The sequence below is a fragment of the Marmota marmota genome, unplaced genomic scaffold, assembly GCF_001458135.2.
Source record: "Marmota marmota marmota unplaced genomic scaffold, marMar, whole genome shotgun sequence".
NCBI classification, from domain to species: Eukaryota; Metazoa; Chordata; class Mammalia; order Rodentia; family Sciuridae; genus Marmota; species Marmota marmota.
The window spans coordinates 27,760,977-27,780,334 of NW_026000057.1; positions in this window are offsets into that span (position 1 = coordinate 27,760,977).

Sequence of the window (19,358 nt, forward strand, 5' to 3'; positions counted from 1 at the left end):
CACAACAGACACTAGTATGGCAATATGTAAATCAATGGATGTGTAACTGATGTGATTCTGCAATCTGTGTATGGGGTGAAGGTGGGAGTTCATAACCCACTTGAATCAAAGTGTGGAATATGATATGTCAAGAAATTTGTAATGTTTTGAACAACCCATAATAAAAAATTAAAAAAAAAAGTTTCAGGCTTTGAAGCTATCCAATAACTACCTGAAAAAACACCCGTAAAAAAGGTATAAAAATAAAGGTCCCTCCAGGGGCATCAGGATTTCTTCTGGAGGCTGCTCATAACTTGCAACCTGGTGTCCCGACTCTTCTTCTTTTGCCAACGCCACTCCTCCTTCAGGACCCCTGGAACCCCACTCCCTTCCCTGCCAGGGCTGGACCTCGGCATGAAATTCATCTATAGATTCTATTAAGTTGGGCTATTTCCTGAAAGTAATATAAATAAGATGTTGAGGGGGACAGAAGCTGGAATTTTTCACAAATGGGTGAAAAAGACTACACAGATCTGACATTTTTCAATCTGCTCTTCTCCCACCTCTTTGAGTGAATTTAAGAAGCAATATCCCTTTCTCCTCACATCCTTGACAACATTTATTGCTATTTGTATTCTTGATAATTGCCATTCTAACTGGAGTGGGATGAAATCTAAGTGTAGTCTTAATTTGTGAGGGTGTGGAAGAAAAGGCACACTTATACATTGCTGGTGAGACTACAAACTGGTGCAACCACTTTGGAAAGTAGGAGATTCCTTAGAAAACTTGGAATGGAACCACCATTTAAAGAGTTGTCCCACTCCTTTTTATATACTCAAAGGACTTAAAATTAGCTTACTACAGTGATTCAGCCACTGTAATATGTTTATAACAGCTCAAGTAACAATAGATAAGCTATGGAATCAGACTTCAACAGATGAAAGGATAAAGAAAATGTGGTCTATATATACACAATGGAATATTACTCAGCCATAAAGAAGAATGAAATTATGGATGGAACTGGAGACTATAATGCTAAATGAAATAAGCCAACCTCAAAAACCTAAGGCCAAATATTCTTTCTGATATGTGGATGCAAACACACAATAAGCTGGGGTGGGGGGGCGGCTAGAAGTTCATTGGATTAGACAAAGGGAATTGGAGGGAAGGGATGGTGGATGGGAATAGGAAAGACAGTAGAATGACTCAGACATAACTTTCCTATGTTCATATATGATTACACGACCTGTGAAACTCCACATCATGTATAACTACAAAAAAGAGCATTTATACTCCACACATATATGTCAAAATATATTCTACTGTCATGTATACCTAAAAAGAATTAAAAAAATTAAAAAGAAGTAATTTCCTTCATATCTGTAAGCTGTGAGGCAAGGATAGGTGGCTTCCTCTATGTTTTACTTCTACTAAAAACCAAATATGACTAGTGGGCTCCCTCATAAAATTCGGTGGAAATTTTATTTAGATGGTTCTGTGTCTTAAGAGTAATCAGTAAGGATTTCATATCTGTAAAGATTTCCTTCACCTGGTGTCAACTGAACCAAACAGATAGGATAAAGCTGCCAACTACATTGAATGAAGACAGAATCTATTGGTGCAACAGGAGCAATCACCACCCTCAAGTCACTCTTTCAAGGACAGATGCCTGGTGAACATTGATTGATCTGCACAGGAGATTTTAAGTGACATTTTCACTAAAATTCTCATATGGTTTCTCTGTTGCTCTGGGCTGTTTGGGTTTAGCATAGCTGTCTTCTTCAGATATTTTCTCTTAATGTTTCAATTCCTTCAACTGGTGTGGATAACTAAAATAAGATAAAGGAGTTTAGACCTGTGATTATTTGTTTACTCTAGAAAATCCCTCAATTCATTGACTACAATTTTTGAAATTAGCATAATTTAGTACATATGTGCATGTATACATACATACACACTTATGGATAGGTATATAACTTACTCTCACACATATGTATGACTTCCATATACAGAAAGATAGATAGGTAGGTGGGGAGCTATACATGTGTGTGTGTGTGTGTGTGTGTGTGTGCGCGCGTATATATATATATATATATATTTGCCTCACTATATATGTGTGTGCATATGTGTGTGTGAATACACACACACACACAAACACACACCAAAATCCAAGGGCTTATTAAACCTTTGAAACAACGCTATGAAAAAATTTTTATCCCACTGTTGGGCTGAGGAACGTAATGCAGAGAAACGTTCAGCAAGTTGCTCGAGGCCAGTAATGGCAGAGATGTGGATGAAAACACACAATAAGCTGGGGTGGGGGGCAGCTAGAGGTTCATTGGATTAGACAAAGGGAATTGCAGCATGCCCTCCACCACCTAAATATGTGTGAAGTCACCTTTTCTCCAGCCCTTCAGACACAGGAAGGTTGGGACTATTTGCACATAACTTATCCAAAGCTGGTGGTAGACATTCATCAGCTCTGAATGAGAATCTCCTTCAAAAAAAATCTCTCTGTCAAATCAGAGGCATCTCACTATCTTGCATAATCTTCGGCACTTTAGAGGTTCTCCTGGGTAAATTGGGTCCACAGTTGTGTTGCCCTGCATCTTTATGAGGAGATTTAAATTATTCTGGAGATTGCATGAACACAATCTTGGTGTGCTCAAGACTTCTGGATTTTTGTGAATTACAACTTCTATAATTATTTATAACTATAAAGATCAAACTTCAAAGCTGACAATAATTTTATCAAAGTCAATCAATATGAGTATTCAAGTCTTAGAAATGGGTTGTCATATGATGAATGTAAGAATGATAAAGGATTCATTTAAACATAAGCAAATTAAAAAGAGAGTTAAGCTAAGCTAATTAAATAGTTGGTTTGTTTTCCCAAACAGCTGTTATACTTTTTTTCCCCTTAATTTTGAAGGAAACCTTGTGGAAAGAGGTGGGCAGGGACTGAACTGGTCGATGATGCTCAAGCTTCAAGGGAAAGTTGAATTGATTTCATGATTTACAAATGATGCTTTAGTTGATCATGGATGACACTAATCTACTAACTGAATGCTCACTAACTTGAAGAGGGGAGGTATTTATTTTAGTTTCCCTAATGATGGATTTAGTTGACCTTAAGGGATCAAATTTACTCTCTTTTTCTCCCTTACTCCCCCTTCATGTATTCCAATTTTTTTCAAACTAGTATAGCTCATTATTATCAAATTAATTCTTTCTTTTAAACTGTTACATTTGAAAATGATTTTAGACTAACAGAAAAGTTGAAAATCAGTAGAGTTCCTATGTGTTTCAGCTTTCTTTCTCTAATGTTAACAACCTCATGTAATCAAAGCATGGTCATCAATCCTACTGAAAATTAACATTGGTAAAATACTAGTAATGAAGTAGCGAATATTTGGATTGTAGTTTTTCTTTTTTTCCTTTCTTTCTTTTCTCTTCTTTCTTTTTTTTAAACTAATGCCTTTATTTATGTGTGATCAGATCTAATCCAGCAGCCTATGTTGCCTTGTATTCATATCTCCTTGATCTGATCCATTCTTTCCTTTCTTTCAAACCTTTTTCAGGATATCCCTTGATTTCAGTTTTTCTAATGCCTTTTCAAATTTAAAGTGAAGTTCTTTCTTTTGGCAAGAGTGCTACAGGTGTTATTTGTCTCCTTAATGTGCTACACCAAGTGTCACATGATGTGGCTGTGCCTGGTGCTGGTAATTCAAACCTTGATCATTTGGCCAAGTTCCTGTCCTCAGTGTTCTTCACTATAAAGCTATTATTTTTCTCATTGTAATTAATCACTTTTCTTGGGGAGATACTTTCGTGAAAATGTACAAGTATCCAATTTCTCCTATATCATTTGTTCAATTGTTTCAGCACCACGGGGGTTATCTTTTCTGCTATGTTGCATCCCAAGTATTTAGATTTCTCTAAATACTTCGGCATATAACAACTGGAATTATTAAGCATTTTTGTGTTGAAGATTAACTGTCATGCCTCTTGTTTTACTACTTAGAAGAGGCAATGTTGATGGTTATATCAGTTTGCATTTTCATCAAGAATATAGGGGAATTTCAGATATTCCACATTCTTGACAGATCTGGTATTGTCTGTATGTATTATTTAACTATTCTTCTAAGTATAAGATACTTACAAATGAATGTGTGTGTTCTCTCTGTGTAACAACTTCCATAATCAGAATTCATGACATTGCCAATTTCCTAACTCCCATTACACACACCTAAGACCTGGCCACCCATCAATGAATTGTTCTCTATACTATTATTTTGTCTTTGGGGGAATATGATATAAATGGAATCATGCATTACACTGGTTGATTTTTAAGTCTTAAGCCAGGCTTGCAATCTTGAGATCAACCTGACTTGTACATGATGCATCGTTGCTTTTATATTTTGCAAGACTTATCATGTCAATACTTAATTCAGAAATTTTTTGTCTACATTTATGGAGCATGTGGATCTGTAATTTCTTATAATACCTTTTTTTTTACATTAGTGTAATAGAGATCTCATAAAATGAGCTGATATTGTTTCCATTTTTATTTTCTAAGAGAAAAAATTGTAGAATTTGGTTTATTTTCTTCCTTAGATATGTAGTTGATTTTACCTATGAATATATTTAAAGTTAAATTCATGGCTAAAATATCTTAAGATATATATTGAATGTTTTTTTGAGGGGTGTTTGTAGTTTGTTCTTTTAAGAATCAAATCAGTTGTAGTGGTGTAATTCCAGCAACTCAAGAGGCAAGAGGATCACATGTTTGAGGCCAGTTTGAGTAACTTAGCAAGACCCTGTCTCAAAACTTGAAATTAAAAAGGGCTGGGGATATAGCCCAGTGGTAAAATGCCCCTCAGTTCAATCTCTAGCACTCTCCTCCCCCCGAAAAAAAAGAAAATAAGAGACAAGAAATTGTTCCATTCCTTTTAGGTTCTTAAAATAACAAACATAGACTAATTTGTGATATTCCTTTCTTATCATTTTCATGCCTATATACTATGTAGTAATGACTACTCTTCATTCCAGAAGTTTGTATATACACACTCTTGTATTTTTATGGTCATTCTGGCTAGAGATACATAAATGCTGTTGATTTTTCCCACTAATTTTAATAGTTATTTTAAGTTGGCATTTTCTTTAGTTTTTTTATTTCAAATTTCATTGATTCAGTTCTTATCATTCTTATATAATACTTTCTTCTTGAAGGTGAATGTTTATTGATTTGAGATTACATTTTATGTTTAATATGAGAATCTAATGCTAATAATAATAATAGTCCTATTATCACTACTCTATCTGCACATTATAATTTTGATCCTACATCTCATATTTTGATGTACTGAATTTTCATGTTCATCCTTTTAAAAATATTTTGTTATTTATTATATGACTTCCAACTTTACCCTTGAGTTATTTAAAAGTATTATCTTTAATTTTCATATTTTGGATTTCTGTCATTGATTTAAAACTAATTCCATTATGAGTCAATAGCAACATGTACAATTATATTTTAGTTTGTTGTGATTTGTTTAAAAGGTTAGAAAATAGACTATCTTGTTCAATACTTCATCTACAATTTGAGAAAATGTGAATTGTACTGTTTTTGAATTCAAAGGCAATCAGATCAATTTGGTTGATTATATGATTAGATCGTCTGTATTATTATTATTGATTTACTTTATTATTTATTATGTAAGGAAATAAAAGTTTATTTTCTCTTTTATTACATATCAGTTATTGTTATGTATTGGGAAATGCTTTATTTCCTCAGGTAAGGTTTGCTTTCAAATATAAAGCTAATTTTAAAAGCCAGTCTTCCTACTGTACTCCATTATTATAGAAATATTCCATTAAATTATTACTTATTAAATTTAGAAGATTATTATATTGTTATCATTACTACTTTAAGTAATCTAAGTAAATTAAATATTTTTTATGTTTTAAATCATTTCTATTGGTTTCTTTTCACTATATATAGGTTAAGATATCTAGATTAAGATAGGGTTATGTTTTCAAAAATTAAATTTATTATCAAGTGTTCATTGTGAGGGGCATGCTTTGTTAAAATCATTGTCAATATTTTTTATAAACTAAAAAATGTATTTTAATTTTGCATATGAAAATTAAATATTGAAGCCAATTTTTGTTTCAAGTAATCTTCCTAATTCACAAGTATAGGGGGTTGGAGATTCATTATATATTTAATTAAATTGACTTACTATCTTATTCCAGTATTGAAACAAACAAGAGTCCATCTCAATTATAAGTTAGAGCAGGGAATATTCATTGTATTCTCCTATGTCTTATTAGTTGTGTTTGTTTTCATTGCTATGGGTGCCTATATCACACTAAGGAATAAGAAATATTATCAAGACAAGTAATATAAGTGGTTCTTGTTCTAATTATTTATTTCCTTGGTTCATGAATGTAATTCTTATCTTCTTGTCGTCCTCTGCGAAGATACCACATTTCTACTTATGTTATCCTAGTTCCAAACAATAACTATCTCAATAATTGTAAGATACATTTATCTCAAACCCCTTTCAATTGATACTCATATTTTAATAAAGTATTGTTTTGTTCTGAAACACAAAAAGGAAAAAAAGTGATATCCAGTATTTGAAAATTGACTTTTAATATGAAATAAATAAACTGAGAAAGAAAATTGGTGAAAATTTTGATTCCGGGATGAAAGGAAAGCAATAGTTTCATTATAAGAGTTATTAATGATTCTTTTACTCCTAGTCCCAGCACTTTTGTTTTGGTTAGTAGATACTGAGAACATTCCAGTTCCCACTAAGGAATAGCTGTTACTTCATTTTAATAGCTCTCATTACAATCTGAAACTATTCGTCGGTTCCACTGGCGTCCCTACTGAACTCCTCCAGTCCATCTCCTATAGGTCTTTTCTTGCTCCTTTAGCTCTCCACCTTGATATCTTTGCTGGCTCTTGATTATCTGGGCTCACTTCTATGGCTTTCACACATTCATCAATTCCAAGAGCACTCGACCCTGAAACATTCCAAGAGCTTTTGCCTTCCTTTAGATTTCTGCTCACATATTATATTAAGGAGTTGCTTACCTAGACCAGAGACTTTCATGGACTTTGTTTTGTATTCTTTATTTCCATATCCCTAGACCTTAGACCTCTAGTGGTAGATAGTAGGCACTTAAAAATATTCTTTCATTTAATCATTACATGAAATACTGAGTAACACATGCCCTGAGCTGGTTTACATAAACTTGCACTCTTATTAGTTGCACATGCACATGTTTTCTTAAAATACTATAGGAATGTATGCATTTGTACAAACCCATACAACTTGAATTTCAAAACAAAGACAAAAGAAACAGTGCAGGGGTACACACATCTTTATCCATAATACTTTTCCATAACATTGTAAATAGATGAATGGCTGTGATAACTGTAGAATAGCACTAAACATTAATTGCCTGAAAGCACACATTTGCTCATATGTTGTCATCAACATGCTAAAATTTGCTACAATACTTGAGTGATAATTTTATCTCTTCTTGATACTTTAAGGCATACATATATGATTCAAGTGTTTGGAGAACTCCTTGAGGTATCTCTGTATCTCTGTATAACTAAAAGCCTCAGAAAGTAGAAAAAAATCACTGAAGTGGAAGAATCTTGTTCTGAACAGATAACTTTTAGTTAACCAGATTTTAAAAAAAGAAGAAGAAAGTAATCCAGGCACTGAGGTGCATGCCTGTAATTCCAGTGACTCAGGAGGCTGAGTCAGGAGGATCGTGAGTTCAAAGCCAACCTCAGCACTTAGCAACTGAGGGAGACCCTGTCTTTAAGTAAAATATAAAAAGGGGCTGAGGGTGCAGCTCAATGCTTAAGCACACCTGAGTTCAATCCCTGGTACAAAAAAAAAAAGGAAGAAGAAAGTAAATAAAATCTGTAGTAAGTAAAAGCTATTTTCAACTTAAAATTCTAACCAGGGGTCACTATAATAAAGTGTGGCTGTCATAAAGCAAAAGGATCTCAGAGGGCTCTTCTGTCTTGGAAAGAGTTCAAATCTTCATGCTCACCCATCATTAAAGTGCTTTTGAAACATTCACTGTTCCAAAGAGATAAACACCAATGAGACCTCTGTAACTAATATTTATGCTTATATCACATTAAAAATTTCATAAAAAACAGAAAAGCAGAACACACACACACTCACACCAACTCATCAAACAGATATTTATTTACTAGACATAATATGCAAAGAAAGGGGAGAAACTAATTCTAAAATTCACTTATGAAACAATTATTTATTCAGTTTCAACTATATGCTAAATAAGAACAAAGCAAACAAGCAACAAAAATTATATCTTTATGAAAATATTTACTGAGGCAAAAATATTGAAGATATATTAGTCTAAAGAATCTAAAAGGTCCCCCCAAATTTTATATGTTACTCAGTGGCCAGCCTGTACCAATGTTAGCAGGTTCCAGAAACATTAAGAGGTGGAGTACAGTGGAAGGAAATTAAATCATTTGGGAAATTCTCTAGAAGGGTATATTGACCCCAACACCATACTCTCTCTCCTCTTTTATTTTCTGACCCTCATGAGGTGAGCAGCTTTTGTTACTCATGTACTCCACTCCCCATACAATATCCATATTACTACAGGCCCAGATGATGGGGTCAAGTGACTTTGGACTGAAATGTTTGAAATCATAAGTCCAAAACTCCTCCTTATTTATCTCAAGCAATTTTGTCACAGTGATGGAAAACTACTTAAAAAATAGTAGTAGTGTGCTTTAAGGAACAGAAATACAGATAATCAGGGTATTATTTTCTGATAATGACTCAGGTATTTTTGATGACTAACAGAAATAAAGATGAGCAATAAAAGAGACCAATGCAGGGATAGGTGAGATTCACATTTGTGATGGTTAATTTTATGTGCCAACTTGACTGAGCTAAGGAATGCCCACATAGCTGGTAAAACATTTCTCAGTGTATTGATGAAGATGTCTCTCTGGAAGAAATTAGAATTTGAATCAGTAGACTGGGTAAAGAAGATCTTCCCTCACCTACGTGAGGAGCAAGTATCATTCAGTCCATTCAGGCTCAGATAGAACAAAACAAGTGGAAGGAAGAAAGACAAAATTCTCTTCTTGACATTTACCTTCTCCTACACTTGGACACCAGAACTCCTGCTTCACATGCCTTTGGACTCAAACCTTTCTGGTTTCCCAAACTTACAGATAGCATAATTGTGTGAATCTCATCCCACTTTATATATTACTATATAATCTACTGTTTCTCTTTCTCTGGAGAATCCAAATTAAGACACCATTTTAGGGGATCTTAAATGTAGAGGACTTTGCATTCAAGTTGCTAGTCATGAGGAGTCAGTATAAGTTTATAAATAAGGAAACTGTTCTAAGAGATCAGAATTAACAACAAAAAAACTATGCATTATTGTATGCTGATATTGGTTAAAAACATTAACTTATCAACATTTTCTATGCATCTCAAACTTCTATAGTAAATGGAAATTTTGCCTCTAAGGAAAAAAAATGAAGGCAATAAATTTAATACTTCTGAATTTAATAGTTTTGAAGTCAGTCTTCCTTTCTTCCTTCCTTCCTTTCTTCATTTCAGCAAGAAAGATTAATGCAGTCATGGAAAATGCAACATTTTATACAGAGAACCACTTCCTATATATGTTACTAGTTATGTGGTTGAGCCCTTTGACCTATTTATCATTTTGAAAGAAACTGAAATGACTCTGTCAGATGTAGAATGTACCCAGATCAACACAATGACCAACCCCTGTGCCACAAGGAACAGCAATATATTTGGGCATTTAATATTTATATTCACTTCAACTTATTTGCTCATTTTTCATTGTCAGTGCCTGTAGAGATGAAAGAAATTAGTTTCATTATTGATGATTTTTAAATACAGACAGGCTTGGGGAGGAACAAAAACCAGACAGATGCATGTGCTCCAAAATGAATGTTGTATCCAACTAGTGCCTGTTAAAGAACGCTAATTAGAATGGTGCTTTGGATGATGTATTTAAAAGTCACCTTCATTAGCCTGCCATTTATACACACACACACATATGTCAAACTGTCCTTGCTAAAAAAGCCACACCAGAAAAATCAAATAGATAATTTTGACTAAGGTCCCCTTTGTCTTTTGCTCTCACTGAATCATGAATGGACAGTTTGTACCGTGGATTTCTTTCAGGTGTCAGCTTGAATCCTCCTATACAACTCAGATTGCTAGTCAAATGGAGTATTCATTAACCTGTGGAGCTTTCTTCAAAATAAAGATACTCAATGTTCTTTTTTTCTGAGCATCTCCCCAGTAATTCGGTAATCCCTGTTGTCCTGACAGACCTACAGATTTTTTACCCCAAAAATTACCTTGTGACTCGTGTTTGAGTGGAATAAAATGAGAAACAATGTTCTAGTTAAAAATGTGTGAGAAAAATGACTTAAAAACCTTTTCATTGATACATAATAAAAGAATAATGTAACACTAAAGAATTCTTAGCAATGCTAATTGACTTCCTGAAAATCATCAGAATAATACAGTCATTTGCCCTGTATTATCATTCTGGCCTTTTTTGCAACTGAGCCCCTAAAAATAAATGATGTGCTATTGCCTTCACTAAAAGATCCTTTTGACCAGCACCGTGTAACATACATTAGCTTGTTTTGGAAGTCACTGCTGGGGCCCTTGCTCTTTAGACTTCTGCTTGTGGAGATAATGAGTTAGAGTAGGCTGAACATTTCATCTCTGCTTGAATCTCTAGTATGGTCAGGGCACAGAATGACCTAGTCTGGTAAAACATACTGCTCTTTCTTTATTCTCATTACAGTTGGGAGGTAAAATCTCATTAGCTAACTGACTCAAGAAACTTATATAGTTAATTGAAATATGACCCATCAATTGGAAATCGTTTTTATCACTGTAAAATTAAGAGGAAGACCAGGAGATCTAGGAAAATTTCAGTTGTTCTTCAATAGAAAACTCATTTAGCCCTAAGTAAAGGCTATCTCTAGAAAATAAGTCTAAATTCATTATATTTTCTTTCTGAAAGTTTTCTCAAGATATTCCTAAAATGCAGGTAAAGAACATGACGGAGTAGTTTCTTAATCTATTTTTTACTTTTGTAGTTATAAATTTAGTTTATTGAAACAGTTTTAGCTAAAATGCAAAATTCTTGCTTTGTTTATTGGAAAGTATTATAAAATCTAATACCAGCTTCTAGGTGCTAATCATGTTACAATACTGTCTATATTTATTCTAATAATTCAGTTCAATCAATATGAATTTAGGGTAATTGAATGGGTTTATTCATTTACCTATTAGTTTGTGTCCTATGCTATATTGAGCAGTGAACAAACAGAAACAATTAATATTTGGCACATACTTTGACAGAAAAGAAACAGGATAACACTATAGTAATAACTGTAACATAAATAATAAGTACACACATATACTTATGTAATTATAGAACACTGCTGTAACACTCAAAGACTTGCTTTGTATTTCATTCATCAAAAACCTTAGTATTTGTGTCAATCAACTTTGTGTTGCTGTGACCAAATACCTGATAGGAACAACATAAAAGAAGAAATGTGTATTTGGGCTCAAGGTTTCAGAGTTTTAGTTCATGGTTGGCTGACTCCATTGCTCTGAGCCTAAAATGAGAAAAACATCATGGCAGAAGAGTATGGTGATGGAAAGCTACTCAGCACAAAGGAATGAAGAAGAAGTGAGAGAGTAAGAAGCCAGAGATAAAGCATAATCTCTGTGAACATAACCCATGTTACCTACTTCCTCCAGCCCTGCCCTACCTGCCTCAGTTATCATCCAGTAGTCCATTCAAACTATTAATCCACTAAGTGGATTAATCCACTAATTAGGTTACAGTTCTCATAATCCAATCATTTCACCTGTGAACATTGCTGCATTACCACATGAGCTTTTCAGGGTATACCTTATTATCAAAACCATAATAGTATTAATATGGAACTTTAATAGTGCTTGAATTTTCATAATATATCTGAATTTTACATATCTTATACTCCCCCCCAAAAACATTAAAAGTCGTTCAAATGTTTCTTGATAGTCCATCTCATAAAGAGGTACTTGCAGCACAAAAATGCAAAGGTTTTATCCAGGGAACACTTGAAGTGAGACTATCATATTATTGTCTTCCTCTTATAGGGGATATCTCTGGGAAAAGCCTCATACCTGACTCATTGCTAAGCAATAGTTATTCTTCTAAGTTCTCTTTTAAATGCATTTTTATTTGTTTGGTTAGTTGGTTGTGCTGAGGATTGAACCCAGTGTATCACACATGTTAGGAGAGCACTCTGCCCACTGAGCTATATCCCCAGACCTAAACACATGTTTCATTTAAAATTGTCCTACATGATTCAGTCACAACAGAAAGTGCACCATACTACTGGTCTGGTTTGGATATGAGGTATCCCTCTGTAAAAGTTTATCTTAGGCAATGTGGAAATGTTCAAAAGTGAAATTATTAGTTTATGAGAACTGTAAACTCATCAGTGGATTAATCCATTTGATAGATTAATAATTTGAATGAACTAATGGGTAGTGACTGTAGGCTAGGGGGGCATGGTTGAAGAATGTAGTCACGGGGAACATGTTTGTGGACATTATATCTTCTTCCTGGCTCTCCCTCTCTTTCTCTCTCCTCTTCATCTCTGTCTCATTGACCCAGGATTTTTTTCAGGATCTAGAAACAAAATATTTGAACTCATTTCCTTTTGAGGGTTGTGCAATGAATGTACACCTTCTTCTAAAGAACTAGGTGCTATTCCAGGTGGGTTATGATTAAAGTAATGAAGAGCTGACTAATAAAACTACCTTCCAGAGAACTCCATCTTTCTCTAATTTTTCATTCATAAATAAAACAAAGAATAGACTTCTTTGCTTCTGTTACTTGAGATTACTGGTGGAAGAGCTTATTAATGATCTCTGAATGTACATAAAGAAATAAAGAACCCTAAGCAATCACCATATTTTGTATAATCCAGCTAATAGAATCATAGCAGTGCCTCAAACTATGGATATCCTTGGGTTTGGGCATATTGCATCACTTCTAAACCTCTTCAGATAGTCCCCTCAGAAAAAAGATCTCTTCCACCTTCTCTAATTTTTCAGTCATTCCTTTAATCTCTTCCACCTTCTCTAATTTTTTCAGTCATTCCTTTAATGCAAATCTTTCACATGTCACAGATACATAAAAGTGTATCAGAAGTTTTTGTTTTGTATATGCTCTATTTTACTTTAATTATTATAAACCTAATAATACACTTATTCTACTTATTATTTTTCTTTTGTAAGTTCCACAAGGTCACGGATTTTTCCCAATTTGTATAACTTTGTATCCACATATTGGCATACAATAAATACATTTTGAGAAATAATCATTGGATCAGAAATTTAATAACACCAACCCTAAAATATTTAAATATTGTTAGAGTCTGTAAACAAGTCAAAATAACACCTGGCATTTTGCCAGGGGAATGTTAGAGTTCGTAAACAAGTCTGGATGGTGCCTGGCAAATGCCAGAGGGAGTGGTTTGAGAAGTAACAAAAGCGAGCCATTAAGTGTGGAGATTCCTTATTGGTTGACTGATGTATCTAGTTTATGCTAATTAGATAAGCTCTGTGGAATGTATAAATACTGCTCCTGTCCTGCAATAAACGGCTCCTACTCCTGCTGTATCAACGTACACAAGTTATTCGTCACCCCCCGGTTATTTTGCCCAGCCAGCCGGGCTGCGGCAGATGGTGGCCCGTTACGGGGAGCCCCGGGACACTCGGGGGTAAGTGACGAAAAAAGCTGCCCGTCCATAGATAGGACGGGAGCAAATCTGCTCGTCCCTAGGCAGATAGGGCGAGAGGAAAAATGGCCATTTCGAGAAAATGGAGAAGATTGATACAGTATGTTTGTGTCTTGTTTTGTCTCCGTGTATTGTATTGTCTTTGTGATGAAAATATGGAAGGGATGAGAAGTAAATTACTAAGGGAAAGAGGCACCCCAGTGGAACCAAGAATAGTTAGGGCATGTGTTGATAAAAGCCCAGGAACTCTAGTCAGAAAGAAAAAGAAAGTTCAGAAGAAGAAGGATTATCAGGAAAAAAGTTGCAGCAAAAGGCTATTACTAAATACTTTTCGTTACCGGAGGGTGCGTGAATCGGCACCGCGGCTGCCACATGCGCGAGCTGGTCATGGCGCAGCAAGGGCTTTCCAAACGGCGGCAGCCGGCTCTTCCACTGCTGAGAGCCCAAATCTAGACCTGACTTGGAGGCACAGTCTCGCAGGCTCTTGCTCCCTGTGCCCAGTAGCAGTTTGAGTCCGGGACACTCCCCAGGGCCATCTGGGGCTGCCCAGGCACTACAGCCAGCAGAAGACGCTACTGGTGTCCCTGATGTTTGGTCATTTTCAATGCCAATAACTAAGCTACAATGGTTCTCCCACACCTGGAAGCTGATGAGTAATGAGCACTATTAATGCTTATTTCAAATGCAAAAAAACCTTGAGATAATGTACTAAATTGTTCAGAAGGTTGTTTTCTTAGTAGAATGCTACAGGATTTTCTTTAGCCATCCGGAGTTCCTGCCTTCGTCCCAGTGCCGGTAAAGACCAAGGTGGAAGAATTTCCAGTGTTGCTGAAAACCGGACAAGACTTTGGCTGAGAAACAGACGAGACTTCAGATCAAGCTAGCTGCCTGCAGAACTTACCTGGACTGTGATTTAAGCTAGCTGCCTGCAGAACTTACCTGGACTGTGATTTACCTGGACTGTGAGTTAATCTATTGAGACACTGCTTTACCTGGACTGAGACAACAAACTGTAATGGACAACAAATTGTTACTTGGTATCTTTGCTAACGGTGTCATTGCTGGTGTCATTGCTGGTATAATTTTTCCAAGGGCTTCTTGCATGGAGCCATCAATTGGCTTGGTATTGTGACATTTTGTATTCTCCCTTTCTGCTTGTATCAGGTTATTTATGGTGTTTCTGTAAAAACCACTATGGTCATTATTTAAATTAAACAAAAGGGGGAAATGTTAGAGTCTGTAAACAAGTCAAAATAACACCTGGCATTTTGCCAGGGGAATGTTAGAGTTCGTAAACAAGTCTGGATGGTGCCTGGCAAATGCCAGAGGGAGTGGTTTGAGAAGTAACAAAAGCGAGCCATTAAGTGTGGAGATTCCTTATTGGTTGACTGATGTATCTAGTTTATGCTAATTAGATAAGCTCTGTGGAATGTATAAATACTGCTCCTGTCCTGCAATAAACGGCTCCTACTCCTGCTGTATCAACGTACACAAGTTATTCGTCACCCCCCGGTTATTTTGCCCAGCCAGCCGGGCTGCGGCAAAATATATTAGAATTATATCATGTCCCCCCAAAACAATAATTAGCCAAAATATAAATATGAAAGTATTATAAGATAATCTGAAAAATGAGATTGTCATGAATATATTGAATGAGTTTTTATGGAACTGATAGTAAAGGGATACTTTAAATTCTGATATTTATTAGTTATGTAACTATGGACAAGCTGCTTTAATTTCTCTGTTAATAAAACACATTTGTTAAATATCTGGTACATAATAAGTTGTAAATAAAAATGACTAGTTTCTTACTTTTCTTTTTATAATCAACATAGGATCAGTTGAAAAAAATCAGTACTAAAGTAAAAATAAATCAGTATTAAGAATGTTGTCATAAAATATAAGAGATAAAATGGCTGAGAAGCTTATGACATTAAGCACTGATTAAATAACATGTGCTTCTTTCTATTCTCAAAAGCTGTTTAAAATTATTTTAGAAAAAATAGTAGAAAGCTCCTATTCAAAAGAATCATCAGGGCTGGGGTTGTGGCTCAGCACTAAGTGCTTGCCTCGCACATGTGAGACCCTGGGTTCGATCGTCAACACCACATAAAAATAAATAAACAAATTAAAGATATTGTGCCCATGTTTAACTAAAATAATTTTAAAAAGGAATCATTATACATGTATGAAAATGAAAATGACTCTGAGGTATTTTGTAGCTCGTAATAAACAAGGAGTTTATTTAATGTGGATTCAAGATACACTCCCACTTTAGTGGCTCACAGTGTAGAAAACATAATCTCAAGATATTATTTCTCAAAAAGAAGAGTTCAATATAAGGGCATTATTAAGACTGATTTCCTAATAGCAGCCAATAATCACTGTTTGCATGTCTGTATGTACAGGTTTACTTTTTACTTTGTTCAACAAAGTCTACCACATCTTCCTCGTACAGACTGTCAAAACTATAGAGTTCTCTAGTGGGTCAAAAACAGTTTTAATTTTGTAGTTTATATAGTTTTGTTTGTTGGTATGTGGCTAAATAACTTAAACTTACTTTTTCCATTTTTGTTTTTATTGGTGCATTATAATTATATATAATAATGGGATTTAACAAATATACATACATTCATATAACATAATCATAACATAATTTGCTCCATCTCCTTTCCTAATGCCTTCACTTTCCCTTCCCTCCTTTGTCTCCCTGATCCACTTGCTCTAATTATTGTTATTATCATCATCCTATTTATTTATTTATTTTTGGTACTAGGGATAGGACTGAGGATCAAAATATCAATGAGCTATATCTCCAGACCTTTTTTATTTTTTAAATTTTGTGACAGGGTCTCACTAAGTTGCTTAGGACCTTACTAAATTGCTTAGGCTGGCCTTGAACTTGTGATTCTACTGCCTTAGCCTCCCAATCTGCTGTGATTACAGGGGTGCAGTGATGAACCAAGCCTAATTCCATCTTTTTTTAATTGATTTTATTATGTTTTTAAAAATACATGACAACAGTAGAATACATTACAATCCTTATTACACATATAGAGCACAATTTTTCGGAACTCTGTATATAAAGTATGTTCACGTCAATTTATGCCATTATAAATGTGCCGCAGTCCGGCTGCAGCAAAATAACGGAGGGAGGGGGGATGACAAGCAACTTGTGTAGATTGATACAGCAGGAGAGGGAGCCGTTTATTGTAGGACAACAGAGGTATTTATACATTCCACACAGCTTATCTAATTAACATAAACTAGATACAGCAGTCAACCAATCAGGAATCTCCACACTTATTGGCTCCCTGGCATTACTTCACAAACCACTCCCTCTGCAAAATGCCAGGCGCCATCTTGACTTGTTTACAGACTCTAGCATAAATTTACTTTTTTTTTTTTTTTGTATTACAATTCTTAATACACATATATACCACAATTTTTCATATTTCTGTTTGTATATAAGGTATGTTGATTGGAAGCCATCTTGACATAAAGTCATGAAAAGTTAATTTCTGTTTTACTATAAATTACTGAGATTTCAAAACTTGTTTGGAATGTCTGGTGCTCTGAACTCACCCATGCCTGGGTCTTCTCCACCAGATAACAACTCTCTCTAAAACCTGAGTGGCATCTCAGAAATCCTGGCTCCCCCCGACCAGATAACAACCCTCACTGAAACCTCAGCAGCACCTTTATAAATTTTCATATTGGGATTCCACATTACTCCCCATCTTGAAATATTATGACATATATATCATTAACTTGATATCTTCCTTTGTATTATGCTTGCCAAAATCTTGTTAGTTGTAAGTTCTCAAGACACCCGCCTTTGCAACTTTTTGTGCTATAAAACCATTTTCCTGGAGAACTGGGAGACTGTTGTCTGGCCCAGTTTTCAGATGAGATAGTCACTGGCCAGCTTTTGTGTACATAATACAAGCTTGCTTTAATTTGATTTAACATTGGAGTCAGTGTTCTTTTCTTATGTCGTGGTTCAACAGCAGTACCACACCCAGCTCTACTTTTTTTTTAATATTGTAAATTCTATAATTTTCTATATCTCCAAATTTAATTAGAACATAAAAACTCATAAAATGCAGCTTGATAATTACATTTGCTTCCAAAATATGTAGTTTTACATTTTACTTCTATCTATATTACATATTTTGATTTGTCTGTTTTTATTATATTGATAATTTAGTACATATACTTATGTTAATCTATAGGAGTAGATTATCTGCAGTTTCTCTTTCTACAGCTCCAGTGACCTGAAGTCAATCACAGTTCACAAATATTGGATAGAACATTCCAGAAATAAACATAAGTTTTAAATTTTATGCCATTTTGATGAAATTTTGAGTTGGACTCTATCCTGCCCAGACTATGAATCATCCCTTAATCCATTGTATGCATGTTGTATACGCTATCTGCCCATTAGTGGCTTAGTAACCTTCTCACTCATCATATAATGACAGATAAGCTGTCATTATACCATAGGGCTTGTGTTTAAGTAAAGTATCCTCTATTTTATTTAATAATGGCCCCAAGTCACAAGAGTAGAGATGCTGGCAGTTTAGATATGCCAAAGAGAAGCCATAAAGTTTCTCTTTTAAGTGAAAATGGGAAAATTCTCAAGCATGAAAATTAAAAAATCCTTTATAGAGGTTGTTGAGATTTTCAGTAAAAATGAGTCTTTAATTTAAAAAAAAAATATTGGTTCTTTTTAGTTTATACATGAGAGTGGAATTCATTTTGACATAGTTGAAAAACATGGAATATAACTTGTTCTAATTATATCTCCAGTACTTCCCCTCCCCCTTCCCTTTCCCCATTCTCTGGTCCCTTCTCTCTACTCTACTTATCTTTTGGCCATTAAATTAGTTTTTATGGATGTGTTCAATGGTAAGCGTCACTGTGGCATATTCACATATGTACATAGGGATGATGTGTCAGATTCATTCCATTATCTGTTTTTAATCTCATCTTTATTCCCCTTTTATATTACTTCTATTCCCTACCACTATCACCTTATTATGGTCAATCTTCCACATATAAGAGAAAACATTTGACCTTTGGCTTTTGGGGACTGGCACCTTTCACTTAGCATGATACATCCATTTATGGGCAAAGGAACTAAACAGACACTTTTTAAAAGACAAAATACACCAACTTCAAATCTTCTTACATACATTTTGTATAATGGTGACCATCACATTCCCCCATCCTTGCAGAGATATGAAAAATTGTGGTATATATGTGTATTAAGAATTGTAATATTAAAAAAATAAGAAAAATAAAAGAAAGATTAGATGCAGAAAAAAAAAAAACTCCCCGGGGAAAAGAATACACACACATATGCATATGTGTGTACACATGTATGTGTAGCAACCAAAGGGGTGTGTGTGTATATATATATATATATATATATATAGATATAGATATAGATATAGATATAGATATAGATATATAGATA